Here is a 14,687-nt window from a genome sequence, read left to right as displayed (position 1 = left end):
TTTTTTCATTTTTTTTTCTGATCACGTGGATTGTGTGCTGACCACTTAGGCTGCAGGTTCTTCTCACTTGAGCTGCAAAATTTGATCACATGGAATCAACTAGCTGATCATGTGGGGTTCACATGCTGATCCTGTGGACCACACATACTGGTCACTTGGGCTGTAGGATTCTCTAATCAGAGCTAGTACCTCATGATGTTTTTTCTTTTACTTTTCTTTCTTTTTTCTTATTTCCTTTTATTTCTAATTTTGTTGTATTTCTTTTTTGTTCCTTTTTTCTCTTTTCTTCTTTCGTTTTTTTCTTTTTCTAATTTTGCTGTTTTTTTCATTTTTTATTTTTCCTTCTTTTGTTGTTTTTAATCTTGTTTTAATTGCTTTTTTCCTTTTTCCTTAATTTTATTTTTTCTTTCTTTTCTACTTTCTCTTTGTTTAATTTTTTCTTTCCTATATTTTTTATTTTTCCTTTTTTACCTTTCATTTTATTTTTTCACGTTTTTCTTTTTTGCCTTTTTTTCTTCTTTCTTTATTTCTTGTTTCTTTTTTCACTTTTTACTCATTTTTTCTTTGTTCTTTTTTTGTTCTTATTTCTATTTTTCTCTTTCTTTTTTTTAAATTTTTTCCACTATTTTCTCTTTTTTCTTTTTCCTTTTTTCTCTCCCTTTTATATTTTTCCTTTTGTATTTTGCTTTTGCATTTATTTTCTTTTTACTTTCTTTTTATCCTATTTCTTGTTTTTTCTTAGTTTTTTCTTTTTTTATTTTCTTTTTTTTTGTTTTTTCTTAGTTTTTTCTTTTTTCCATTTTTTCTTTTTTTCTCTTTTTTTCTTTTTCCCTTTTTTCTTTTTCCCTTATTTTCTTTTCTCCTTTCCTTTTAGTTTTTTTTTCCTTTTTTTTTTGGTTCTTTTTCCTGATTACGTGGGCTTGTACACTGCCTATGTGGGCTGCATCTGCTGATCACGTGGGCTGCAAGGGCTGATCACATAGGCTTCAGGTGCTCATCACATGGGGGCCAGGTGTTGATCACGTGGAATCTATATGCTAATCACATGGTTTCCACGTGCTATCACGTGGGATCCAGGAGCTCCTGGGAGTCACTTGCTGATCTCGTTGCTGCAGGTGATGAATAAGTGGACTCCATGGAGTGCTCATGTGTGTTCTAGAGGCTGATCTCGTGGAATCCACTAGCTCATCACCTGTGATCCACATGCTGATCACACGGGCATCACCTGCTGGTCATGTGGGCTGCAGGAGTCTTAAGTAGTGCTCTTAGCCCATGTTATTTTTTCTTTTTTTTGTTTTTCTTTTTTCTATTTTTCTCATTTTTCTTTTTTTCTAATATTTTTTCTTTTGTTTTTTTCTTTTTCCCTTTTTCTTTTGTTTTTTTCTTTTTCCCTTTTTCTTTTTATCCTTTTCTTTTTTCTTTTTTCTTTTCTTTCTTTTTCTTTTTCTTCTATTTTTCTTTTTTGGTTTGATTTTTTATTTGCTTTTTTCTTTTCCTTCTATTCTTTCTTTTTTCCTTTCTCTAGTTTTTCTTTTTTCTTTTATTCTTTTTTTCCTTGTTTCCTCTCTTTTTTTTACTTTTAATACTTTTTTCTCTTTTTTGCTTTTGCCTTTTTTTCTTTTGTTAATTTTTTCTTTTTTTTTCAGATCATGTGGGCTATCTATGCTGAACACTTGGGATGCAGGTAATGGTCATGTGGTCTGCTGATACTGTTAGGAAGGGTGCATGTGCTGATCACCGGGGCTCCACATGCTGATCACGTTTTTGTATATGCTGATCAGTGGACTGCAGGTATTGATCACTTGTGCTGTAGGTGCTGATCATGAGGGCTGCACTGTCTATTGTCCTGTGGGCTGCAAGAGTCCTAAGTAGTGCTCTTATCCTATGTTTCTTTTTCTAATTTGTCTTTTTTTCTTTCTCTTTTTTCTAGTATTTTTTTCTGTTTTTTTTTTCTGATCATGTAGGTTGTACATGCTCAGCATTTGCGTCACAAGTGCTGATTTCCTAGCAGTCCATGTGCTGATCTCCTAGGAGCCACTTGCTGATCACGTGAATTTCACCTGCTGGTGACATGAGCTGCAAGATTCTTAAATAGTGTTCTTACACCATATTATTATTTTTTCTTTTTTTCTTTATTTTCTTCAATTTTTTCATTTTTTTTCTAATTTTGTGTTTTCTCTTTTTTGATCTTTTTTCTCATTTTATTTTGTTTTTTTCTTTTTCATTGTCTTTATTTTATTTTTTCTTTTTATTATTTTTCTTTAACTTTTTTATTTTCTATTTTTTCTTCACCTTTTGTTTTATCTGTTTTTTATTGTTTTTTTCTTTTTTCTTTTTTCTGTTGTTTTTTCTCTTCATTTTTTCTTTTTTCCCTTTTTTGTCTTTTTTATTTTTTTACTTGTTTTTTCTTATTTCTTTTTTTCTTTTTTGTTTTTTCTATGTTTTCTTCTTTTTTATTTTTCTCCTTTTTTACCACTTTTATACAGTTTATTTTCATAAAGTAGTTCACAATTGTTCATTAAAGATAATGTTCAAATACCCACCCAACCAGCAAATATCTTCCACCACAATAAGAGGGAAGTGTATGAAGTTTGTTGTATTTCATTCTGAGGCCATTTAAGCCCGTATATACACGAATACATGCAAGTTTGTTAAAACCAAACACACGTGTGCTACTTTAGGCACATCAGTAGGATAGAGTATAAGAGGTCTCGCAGCCGTGAGTGCTGCTACACGCTCCAGGAAATACTCCATTGCTCTCTTCCAGGAGCTTTATTTTATAGTCTGGATCTTGGCTCTTGGGGAGATTACATGAAGCTGGGGGGGGGGGCGGCGGGAACGAAGCAGTTTGCGGGTGTTACTGCCAGGCTACTGGAAAACTGGTGATCTGGGTGGAGGAGGCCCATTCCCAATCCAAAACGGTTGGAGTTCTCATCTCAGCCACGGGTCCCGTATACCTGGGTTCCTCTGTTGGTTCCTTCATTGGGTGAGACTCATCTGAGTGTGTGGAGAGTGTCCTTGAGCATGGCTGTGGCTGTGTTTTGGAGGTTTTGGGCTTCCAGGGCTCTGCTTGGGGTGGGGAGAGAAACAACACTCCAAGGTACCCCAGTGAAGATAGCCTGGCATGGGGTCAGGGGCTTCTGCTTTATCTGTTTTTTCAAACTTTTAAAAATCTTTTTCTTAAAATTTTTTTCTTTATTTTTTTTGGTTTTTTTTTCTGTTTTTTTTTTTTTTCTGATCTTGTGGGCTGTGTATGCTGAACATTTAGCCTGCAGGTGCTGGTTACTTGGGCTGCAGGTGCTGGTCATGTGTGTGAGCTGCATATGCTGATCACATGGGCTCCACATGCTGATCACATTGGCTGCAAGTGCTGCTTATGTGGGATCCACTTGCTGATCACGTAGGATCAGCTTGCTGATCAAGTGAGAACTACTTGCTGATCACCTGGAGTTCACCTGTTGGTGATATAGTCTACAGGAGTCTTCAGTAGTGTCCTTATCCCATTATTTTTCTTTCTTTTTGTCTTTTTTTCTTTTTTTCTTTTTATTCTTTATTTTCTTTTTCTTAGGGCTGGAGCGATAGCACAGCGGGTAGGGCGTCTGCCTTGCACGCAGCCAACATGGCCGACCCGAGTTCGATTCCTCCACCCCTCTCGGAGAGCCCGGCAAGCTACCGAGAGTATTCGATATGCCAGACACAGTAACAACAAAGTCTCCAATGGAGACGTTACTGGGCCCACTCGAGCAAATCGATGATCAACGGGAGGGCCTTTACTTTACTTACTTTACTTATTTTCTTTTTCTTATGTTTTTATTTTTAAATCATTTTTCTTATCTTTTTTCTTTTTTTCTGTAGTTTTCGTTTTTCTTTTTTAAATCGTTTTTTTCTGTTTTATTCTTTTTTTCTTTTTTCTGATTTTTCCTTTTTTAAAACTTTAATGAATCACCGTGAGATACAGTTACAGACTTAGAAGCTTTTGTGATTACGTTTCAAAGAATGTTCAAGTACCCATTCCTCCATCAGTGCCCATTCTCCACCCACCAATACTCTCAGTGTCCCTCCCACCATCCCCCACCCCTCTAGACGATACCTTCCCTCTTACTCTCTCTCTCCTTTTGGATGTTATTGTTTGCAATATAGGTACTAATCAGCCATCATGTTTGAGTCTACTTTCAGCACATATCTACCATCCTGAGTGATCCCTCCAACCATCATTTTCTTTGTGGTCTCTTCTCCATCCCACCTGCCTTTTCCCACAGCACATGAGATCCGCTTCCAAGCCATGGAGCAATCCACCTGGCCCTTATCTCCACTATCCTTAGGTGTTATTCTCCTTACTTTATATTCCACAAATGAGTGCAATCATTCTGTCTTCCCCTCTATTTCTGACTCATTTCACTTAGCATGATACTCTCCATGTCACTACACTTATATGCAAATTTCATTGTATGAAACCATGAAACTTCTCTAACAGCTGCCTAGTATTCCTTGTGTAGATAATAGTTTCTCTAACCAGTCATCTGTTCTCAGGCACTTGTTTTTTTTCCAGATTCTGGTTATTGTAAATAGTGGTGAAATAAACATATAAGTGCAGAAGTCATTTCTACTGTACTTTTTTGCATCTCCGGATACATTTCCAGAAGTGGTTACTGGGTCAAAATGGGAGCTCAATTTCTAATTTTTTGAGAATTGCTCATATTGTTTTCCCAAAAGGCTGGACCAGTCGGCATTACCACCAGCAGTGAAGGAGAGTCCCCTTCTCCCCACATCTGCACCAACACTGGTTGCTTTTGTTCTTTTGGGTTTGTGCCAGTCTCTATGGTGTGAGATGATATCTCATTGTTGTTTAGATCTAAATATCTCTGATGATTAGTGATGATGAGCATTTTTTATGTGCCTTTTGGTTGTTCGGGTTTCTTCTTTGAGAAAGTTTCTGTTCATTTCATCACCCAATTTTCTGATGTGATTGGATGTTTTCTTGTAGAGTTCAGCTAGTACCTAACATATCCTTGATATTAGCCCCTTATCAGAGGATATTGGGTGACTATCCTTTCCCATTCTGTAAATTCTTTGTATTCTGGTCACTGTTTCTTTTGAGGTGAAGAAAAGCTTCTTAGTTTAAGATAGTCCCATGTGTTGATCTCTTTTTCTACCTGCTTGGCCAGTGCATTTTGTCCTTGAAGGGACCTTTAGCTTCAACATTGTAGAGGGTTTTACTGACCTTTTCTTTGATGTACCTTATGGATTCTTGTCTGATGTTGAGGTCTTTAATCCACTTTGATTTGACTTTTGTTCATGGTGTTAGATAGAGGTCTGAGCCCATTTTTTTGCATGTAGCTATTCAGTTTTGCCAGCACCATTTGTCCAGTTTTGCCAGCAGTGTTTGTTAAAGAGCTTCCCTTGCTCCACTTCACATTTCTTGCTCCCTTATAAAATATTTGATTATCCTATATTTGCGGGTGTGTGTAAGGATATTCAACTGTTCCATTGGTCTGCGGCTCTGCCTTTGCTCCAGTACCATGCTGTTTTAATTATTACCACTTTATAGTAGAGTTTAAGGATTGGGAAGGTGATGCCTCCCATCTTCTTTCCCCCAAGAATTGCTTTAGCTATTCATGAGGTTTTGTTGTTCATATGAATTTTAGGACTGTTTGATCAATTTCTTTGAAGAATATCGTGGGTATCCTTATAGGGATCATATTGAATTTGTACAATGCTTTGGGGAGTATTGCCATTTTGACTATGTTAATTCTCCCAATCCATGATCAGGGGATATCTTTCCATTTCCTCAGGTCCTCTTTTGTTTCATGAAGTAGTGTTTTGTAGTTTTCTTTGTACAGATCCTTTACTTCCTCAGTTAAGCTGATTCTGAGGTACTTGATTTATCTCTGGCATGATTGTAAATGGGATTGTGTTTTTTATGTCAGTTTATTCTCTCTCATTATTTGCATATAGGAAAGCCATGAACCTTTGGGTATTAATTTTATAGCCTGTTACTTTACTATAGAAGTCTATTATTTCTAGGAGTATCTTGGTAGAGGCTTTAGGGTAATCTAAATGTAGTATCGTATCATCTGTGCATAGTGAGAGCTTGATTTATTCCTTTCCTATCTGGATGCCCTTAATAACTTTTTCTTGCCTAACCACTATTGCAAGTACTTCCAGTACTATATTGAACATAAGTGTGATAGTGGGCATCCTTGTCTTGTCCCTGATCTTAGAGGGAAGGTTCTTAGTGTTTTCCCCATTGAGGATTATGCTTGCCATAAGCTCATGGTAGATGGCTTTGACTATATTGAGTAAAGTTCCTTCAATACCCATTTTGTTGAGTTTTCATCATAAATGGGGGCTGGATCTTGTCAAATGCTTTCTATGCATCTATTGATATGATCATATGGTATTCAACTTTTCTTTTGTTGATATGATGGGTTATGTTAATTGATTTCTGAATGTTAAGCCATCCTTGCATCCCTGGGATGAATCTCACTTGGTCGTGGTGTATGATCTTTTTGATGACTTGTTGGATTCTTTTTGCTAATATTTTGTTGAGAATCTTCGCATCCGTGTTCACAATGCTCACATGAGATGCAGAATTCTATTTTTTCTTTTCTTTTTGGGTCACACGGTGATGCACAGGATTACTCCTGGCTCTGCACTCAGGAATTATCCCTGGCAGTGCTCAGGGGACCATCAGAGTTGCTGGGTATTGAACCTGGGTTGGCCATGTGCAAGGCAAATGCCCTACACACTGTGCTATCCCTCCAGCCCCAAGATGCAGAATTCTTAAGTAGTGCTCTTTTCACAGTTTTTTATTTCTTTTTTCTTTTTTTCCTTTTTACCTTTATTTTCCTTTTTTAAATTTTTTCTTTTCTTTTTTCTTTTTCTATTTATTCTTCTTTTTACTTTTTTCAACTTTTTTGGGGGGGGACTACAGGTGCATATCATGTGGGCTCTACATACTGATCACTTGAGATCCTTGTGCTGAACACATGTGCTGTAGGTTCTGATTACATGGACTACTTGTACTGGTTACTTGGGCTGCAGGAATCTTAAGTACTGCTATTACCACATGTTATTTTTTCTTTCTTTAATTTTTTTCTTTATTTTCTTCTCCTTTTTGCCCCTGTTTTTCTTTTCTGTTCTTTTCTGTTCTTTTTTTCTCTTTTTTTCTGATGACCCCACCCCACCCTGCACTTCCCAACCCTGCCCTTTGCCGAATTCCATTCTTCATAAATTCTTTATTTATGATCTCCATTCTGACAAAGTATAAACTCTTAAGTGTAAATATGAGATTCTAACATACGCTATATAGCATTTGACTCTCTGCTCAGAGAGCTTTATAGGTATAGGTAACTAAGTCAACAATCTTCCACTATTGTCCCATTGAGTTCAATCCAGTTTTTCTACTAAATTTATTTGTTTCTCCTCATTTCTTTTAGTTGTGCAAAAAAATTAAATGTAACATAACATATCTCTGCTGAAGCAATAGCACAGCGGTAGGGCGTTTGCCTTACACGCAGCCAACATGGCCGACCCGAGTTCGATTCCTCCACCCCTCTCAGAGAGCCCGGCAAGCTACCGAGAGTATCTCGCCCGCACGGCAGAGCCTGGCAAGCTACCCATGATGTATTCGATATGCCAAACACAGTAACAACAAAGTCTCCAATGGAGACGTTACTGGGCCCACTCGAGCAAATCAATGAACAACGGGAGGACAGTGACAACATATCTCTGCACCTTATTTCTTGTTGAATACCTTAGGTTTTACATCTTTAATGATTCATATCCAGAGAATATTAAAATCAGAAGGGAAATGTATGTCTATACTTGGAATCAAACTTGTGTAATATGATTTGTTTTAGGAATAATTCTGGGTTTGACCTGTGGAGTTTTTTTTTTTTTTTGACATCACTCCTATAATTGTTTTGTTCTCAAAGTATCCACAGTATTATAATATGTAGCCACTATTAAAATGCTGCCTGTTTTGCATTTTACAAAGCAAACAACAGTACAGAATCATCTAAAAATATAACTAAAATTTATATTACAATTCAAGATATATGAGGTCTGGTAGGAGTTTTCATTTCTAAAGTCAACCTCAATCAAACTGATGTTGACTTACCTTCAGTGGCATTTTAATTGCAAGATTCTAGAGAGTCTGTTTCATAAACTTGTTATTGTACATTTTCCTTCTTGGTCAAGAATAATAAACACTGCTCTGTATTTACTGCAACACTATGGGAGGAAGAGTATTATAAGCTTATCATGATATGTTACAATTAGCAATAGATATCTAACCCATGAAGTATGAGTTATAGTTTACTATCAAATCTTCTCCTCTACCACTCCATGTGCCCTGTAGCAAATGCACACTCTTTAGGACTGAACTTTCCTAGAGTCTGAGTCAAATGTGAAGTGGGAAACACTAAACTGCCACTTATACTTGAACCAAAGCAAGTTTCAAGACACTAGCTTCTCAATTCAACTCAGTTATGATCAATAACACTATTCCACTCTCCCACCTTTGTACCATTATAAAATTTTATGAATTTGTGTATTATACATAAACATGAAATTAAAAACAGAAGTCATATTGAAGAACAGAGAAAATTTGTCAAACTGAATTTAAACATGAGATGAAAACTAAGTTAATGAAACTCTTCCTGCAGAGGTCCTTCTGAGGCTCTTAGGCCAATATGAGATGTGTGGATCAACATGTGCTTGTACATAATCACATAGACACTAATATTCATTACCATGAATTGGTATATAATTTATTTATAAACGGACAAGTGCGCTGATTTTCTAAATTTTACCAAAAATTATGAGCTGGAGCAATAGTCAGAGGGTAGGGCATTTGCCTTGCACACAGTCAATCTGGCTGACCCAGCTGACCCAGCCAACCCGGGTTCTACTCCTCTGCCCCTCTCAGAGACCCTTGCAAGCTACCAAGAGTATCTCGCCCACACAGCAAAGCCTGGCAAGCTACCCGTCATGTATTCAGTATGCCAAATACAGTAACAAGTCTCACAATGGAGACATTACTGGGTCCGCTCAAGCAAATCAATGAACAATGGGGGCACAGTGCTATAGTACTACCAAAAATTCTATATCTAAAAGAATTTTAGCTTATGGAGTGATAGCACAGCAGGTAGGTGTTTGCCTTGCATGCAGCCGACCTGGCCAAGCCAAGTTTGATTCCTTCGCCCTTCGGAGAGCCCGGCTAGCTACTGAGAGTATTTCGCCTGTATAACAAAGCCTGGCAAGCTCCCAGTGATGTATTTGATATACTAAATACAGTAACAACAAGTCTTACAATGTTACTGGGCCCGCTCCAGCAAATTGATGAACAACGAGAGGACAGTGACAGTGACTTTATATAAATTTGCATAATTTCGAGTTAAAATACTAATTATCTTTCCATCAAATTTTATAAAAATAAAACCTTATATTTCATTATTTAAGCAAATAGATACAATTGTAACCATCCTTATCTTGGAATATTTTCTTTAATAATAAAATATACATTATGTTTTAAATAAATTTTATAATTTTGAGAGAATTTTGTGTCAAATTACTGATTTGAAGTGTATATAAACTTAAGGACAACGTTTACTAATATGAATTTATAACTTAATTATTTGTAAAGAACTGAATTGTTTTAAAAATGAAACTTTTCTTGGATTAACATCTAGTTTCATTCACTCTGTTAAGTTACGTGATACTAAGGAAATTAAAGGGGGAATATTACTAAGTTGTTATATTAGCTCCATGTTTATCAATTGTTCTCTAAGAGTAATTGCTGGGATTAAACAATCTTTAATTGACACAAAACTCAGTGGTGATAAACAGATTGTGTTGAGACAGACTACCGGGGTGCAAATGTTTTTGCTGAATTATAAATAATTTAGATACTTTGGGAAAATTATTTCATCTCTCTGGGTGCCAGTTTCTTTATCTCAAGATGAAAAAAAAATGATCATCTTATAGTGTTATTGTCAGTATAAAATTGGAATTCCATTAATGGACTTGGTACAGAGCTCAGAACATGAATAATATTTAAAAACATGCCATGCTGAGGATTCTTCTCTTATAATGAAGAACAATAGAGAAGAACATATAAAAACAAAAAAGAGAGAGGCCTCTTCCTGTTTGTCCCCAATGCTGTGTCGGTTTTCTTCATCTCCCAGGTCAGTTAATTCATCAGTATTTGAACCCGGGACTTGGCTTTCTTTGCGTCTGTGCCCAAGGCATCCTCTAGGACCCTGGGACGCTGAACATCACTGAGCCTCTTCCTGTTCATCCCCTATGCTGTGCTGGTCTTCTTCCTCTCCTAGGTCAGTTAGTCCATCAGTATTCGAACCCTGGACTTGGCTTTCTTTGCAACTGCACCTCAGGTATCCTCTAGAACCCTAGGATGATCAGCAACACTGAGCCTCTTCCTGTTCATCACCAACACTGTGTTGATCTTCTTCCTCCCCCAGATTGTACCCCCCCCACACACACACTAGGTATCTGTGGGGGCATGGCTTCTTCAGAAGTGGGCATAGCTTCTGTAGAAGTGGGCGTGGCCTAGTTTGGGCTGCACATAGTTTACTCTTACCCAGAAATCTTGTGTAACATCTCAATCCACCCCCCCCATACCTCCACACCAACATAAAGAAACAATGCAAATCCCCAACACATGGGGAGGAGGAGGAAAAGAGTCCAGAAGGCTCAGTAGATGGTACTCACCTAAAGGACATCTCTGAGGAAGAATTCAGGTATGAAGTAATGAAGATGTTCAATGAACTCAATGAAACAGTGAGACAGATACCCAATAAATTAAAGGAGGACTTGAGAGAAACAATCAAGAAATTACGGGAAGAAATGAGATCAGAAATTGGAAAGCTACGCACAGAAATGTCACGAATAAAAGATTCCGTAGGTGAAATAAAAAATTCAGTCTGTGCCCTCTACAGTAGAATGACCACAGCTGAAGACAAAATCAGTGAGCTGGAATATCAGCTGCATGAAGCCAACAGGCAACAACAAACAATGACAAGAGACCTCAAAAGAGCTCTAGAGTGAATCAGAGTCCTAGGAGATGATTCCAACAGGAACAACATTAAAATCATTGGACTACCAGAAGGTCAGGGAAACCAAACCCAATGAAAAAGCCATGGGTAAACAAATCATTGCTGAAAAATTCCCAGAGCTGGACAATGAAGCCATTCAGATTCAAGCAGCCCGAAGGGTGCCAACTAAAAGACCCTACCAAAAACTCTCCAAGACATACGATAGTTAGGATGATGGATGCCGTGGATAGAGACACAATACTGCAAGCAGCAAGGTCAAAGAAGGAAATCAAATACAAAGGAGCACCCCTTATATTCACAGCAGACCTATCAAAGGAAACCCTCCAAGCCGGAAGGCAATGGTGGGATATAGTGAAAAAAGTCACTGAAATGAACACTTCACCATGAATACTCTATCCAGCTAAACTCTCACTCGAACTCGAAGGAACAGAACACTATTTTCTGGATAAACAGCAGCTTAGGAACTTCATAGATTCACAACCAAACTTAAAAGAAGGGCTAAAGGGGCTACTATAAGACAAGACAAACTACAATCACAACAGACCCTAATAGAAAGATGACACAAAACCCTATAACAATAATCTCTTTCAACATCAATAGTCTAAATTCACCAATTAAGAGACACAGAATTGCAAAATGGATTCAGAGACAGGACCCAACATTCTGCTGCCTACAAGAAACTCATCTCAACAGTCAGAGCAAACACAGACTCAAAGTGAAAGGATGGAAAACAATCCTGCAATCAAACAGCTCCCTCAAAAAAGCTGGGGTGACAATACTAGTATCTGACAACATACACTTCAGGTTGAAAAAGATTAGAAGGGACTGCAAAGGCCATTTTCTATTCATCAAGGGATACGTACAACAGGAAGAAATCAAACTCTTGACTCATCAAAAAAATTCATCAAAGAAATCATCAAAATCAAATCAAAATGTATACGGATCTTATGAGGAAGTGGACAAATACTTAAAACAACTGCTAACAGATTTTGAGAAGGACATTGCTAGCAACACAATAGTAGCCAGAGACTTCAGCATCGCCTTATCGCCTCTGGATGGATCAATAAGAACAAAACTCAGCAAGGAAACATTGGCTTTGATGGAAGAAATAGAAGAGAGATGGCTTATAGACCTATACAGGTCTTTACACCCCAAAAAGAAAGAATACACATTCTTCTCCAGTGCACATGAAATGTTTTCCAAAATAGACCATGTGTTAGGCCACAAAACATACCTCAATAGAATCAGGAAGATGGAAATAGTATCACACGATGCACTGGAATAGAAGTGAATCACACACAGACACAAAAATTCAAATCAAGCACCTGGAAATTAAACAACTCAATGTTGAACAACGAGTGGGTCAGGAAGGAAGTCAAGGACAAAATCAAAAGATACCTGGAAACAAATGAGAATGAAGACCCGAGCTACCAGAACCTATGGGATGCAGCTAAAGCTGTGTTAAAGGGAAAATTTATAGCTCTGCAAAAATTTCTCAGGAAGAAAAAAAAAGGCCCACATAAACAACCTGATTTCACAGATCAAGATATTAGAAGAAGATCAATAAAAGGATCCCAAAGCAGGCAGAAGGAAAGATATCATAAAACTTACAGCAGAAATCAACAACATGGAAACCAAAAAAATCCGAAAGATCAATGAAACCAAGAGCTGGTTCTTCGAGAAAATAAACACATAGATAAACCACCAGAAGACTCACAAAGAAAGAGAGAGAAAGAACCCTGATAAATTAGAAATGAGAAGGGGGATATCACAACAGAAACCAAAGAAATTCAAAAGATCATCAGAGACCATTTTGAAAGTCTGTATGCCACTAAACAAGAGAACCTAGGAGAAGTGGATAAATCCTGGTTTCCAATAATCTCCCAAGGCTGAATCAAGAAGATCTAGAGTACCTTAATAGACCTATTAACATCAAGGAAACTGAAACTGTAATCAAAAGTCTTCCCAAAAAACAAAAGCCTAAGTCCAGATGGTTTCACTAGCAAATATTTCAAAACATTTAAAGAGGACCTATTGCCAGTTCTTCTCAGGCTTTTCCAGGAAATTGAAGAAACAGAATCTTGCCAAAGAGTTTCTATGAGCCCATATCTCTCTAATAGCAAAAGGAAACAAAGACACCACAATAAAAGAAAACTACAGGCCGATATCCCTGATGAACATGGATGCGAAGATTCTCAACAAAAACCCAGCAAATAGAATTCAACAACTCATCAAAAAGATCATACACCATGACCAAGTGGGATTCATTCCAGAGATGCAAGGATGGTTTAAAATTAGGAAATCAATCAACATAATCCATCATGTCAACAAAGGAAAATATAAAAACCATATAACCATATCAATAGATGCAAAGGAAGCATTTGACAAAATCCAGCAGCTGTTTATGATGAAAACCCTCACCAAAATGGGTATAGAGGGGACTTTCCTCAATATAGTTAAAGTCATATACCAAAAGCTACAGCAAGCATCATCCTCAATGCGGGAAAAACTGAGAGCCTTCCCTCTAAGATCAGGGAAGAGACAAGGATGCCCACTCTCTCAACTGCTGTTCTTTATAGTACTGGAAGTACTTGCAATACCTGTTAGGCAAGAAAAAGATATTAAGGTCATTCAGGTAGGAAAGGAAGAAATCAGGCTCTTACTATTCACAGATGATATGATACTATATTTAGAGAACCCTAAATCCACTACCAAGAAACTCCTAGAAACAATAGACTTGTATAGTAAAGTGGCAGCTATAATCAATACCCAAAAGTCCATGGCTTTCCTTATATGCAAGTAATGAGAGAGAAGAAAGTGACATGATAAAAACAATCCTATTCACAATTGTGCCCCAGAAAATCAAGTATCTAGGAATCAGCTTAACTGAGGAAGTAAATGACCTGTACAAAGAAAACTATAAAAGGCTACTTCAGAAAATAAAAGAGGACACGAGAAAATGGAAAGATATCTCATGCTAATGGATTGGGAGAATTAACATTGTCAAAATAGAGAATGGGCACTGGTGGAGGGATGGGTACTCGATCATTGTATAACTGAAACCCAAGCACAAAAACTTGTAAGTTTACAACTGTACCTTATGTTGTTTCACTAATAAAAATTTTTAAAAAGAGAGAACAGGATTAATACGAGCTGTAAAAGTGAGTTTGTCTCTCTTGGCATCTTTATTGATGCTTTTCTTGACATAAAGAATACTACAACTTTCTTCATGATCACGATCATCCTGTTGTTCATCGATTGCCTCGAGCAGGCACCAGTAACATCTCCTTCATCCTAGCCCTGAGATTTTAAAGTGCCATACTCAAGGCTCTTTCAGGGTAGGAAAATGAGATTCATCAGTGTTACTGGTATTTGGCATATTGGGTACACCACGGGGAGTTTGCCAGACTCTGTCGTGTGGGCAGGTTACATTCGGTAGCCTGCCAGGTTGTCCAAAGTAATAATGAGATAAGATGTCTAACTTCCGGGAGCTGGGTTTTATAGTCTCTAGGTCTTGGTCGTTGTTGGGATTACCCAACACCATGGGGTCAGTTGGTGGGTGTGACCCCTGCCTACTGGAAGATGGAGGATCTGGGTGGAGAATGCTCA

This window comes from Sorex fumeus, unplaced genomic scaffold (assembly GCF_029834395.1).
Source record: "Sorex fumeus unplaced genomic scaffold, SorFum_2.1 ptg000009l, whole genome shotgun sequence".
NCBI classification, from domain to species: Eukaryota; Metazoa; Chordata; class Mammalia; order Eulipotyphla; family Soricidae; genus Sorex; species Sorex fumeus.
The sequence above is the reverse complement of the archived record's forward strand: the minus strand, read 5'-3'. Positions refer to the sequence as shown.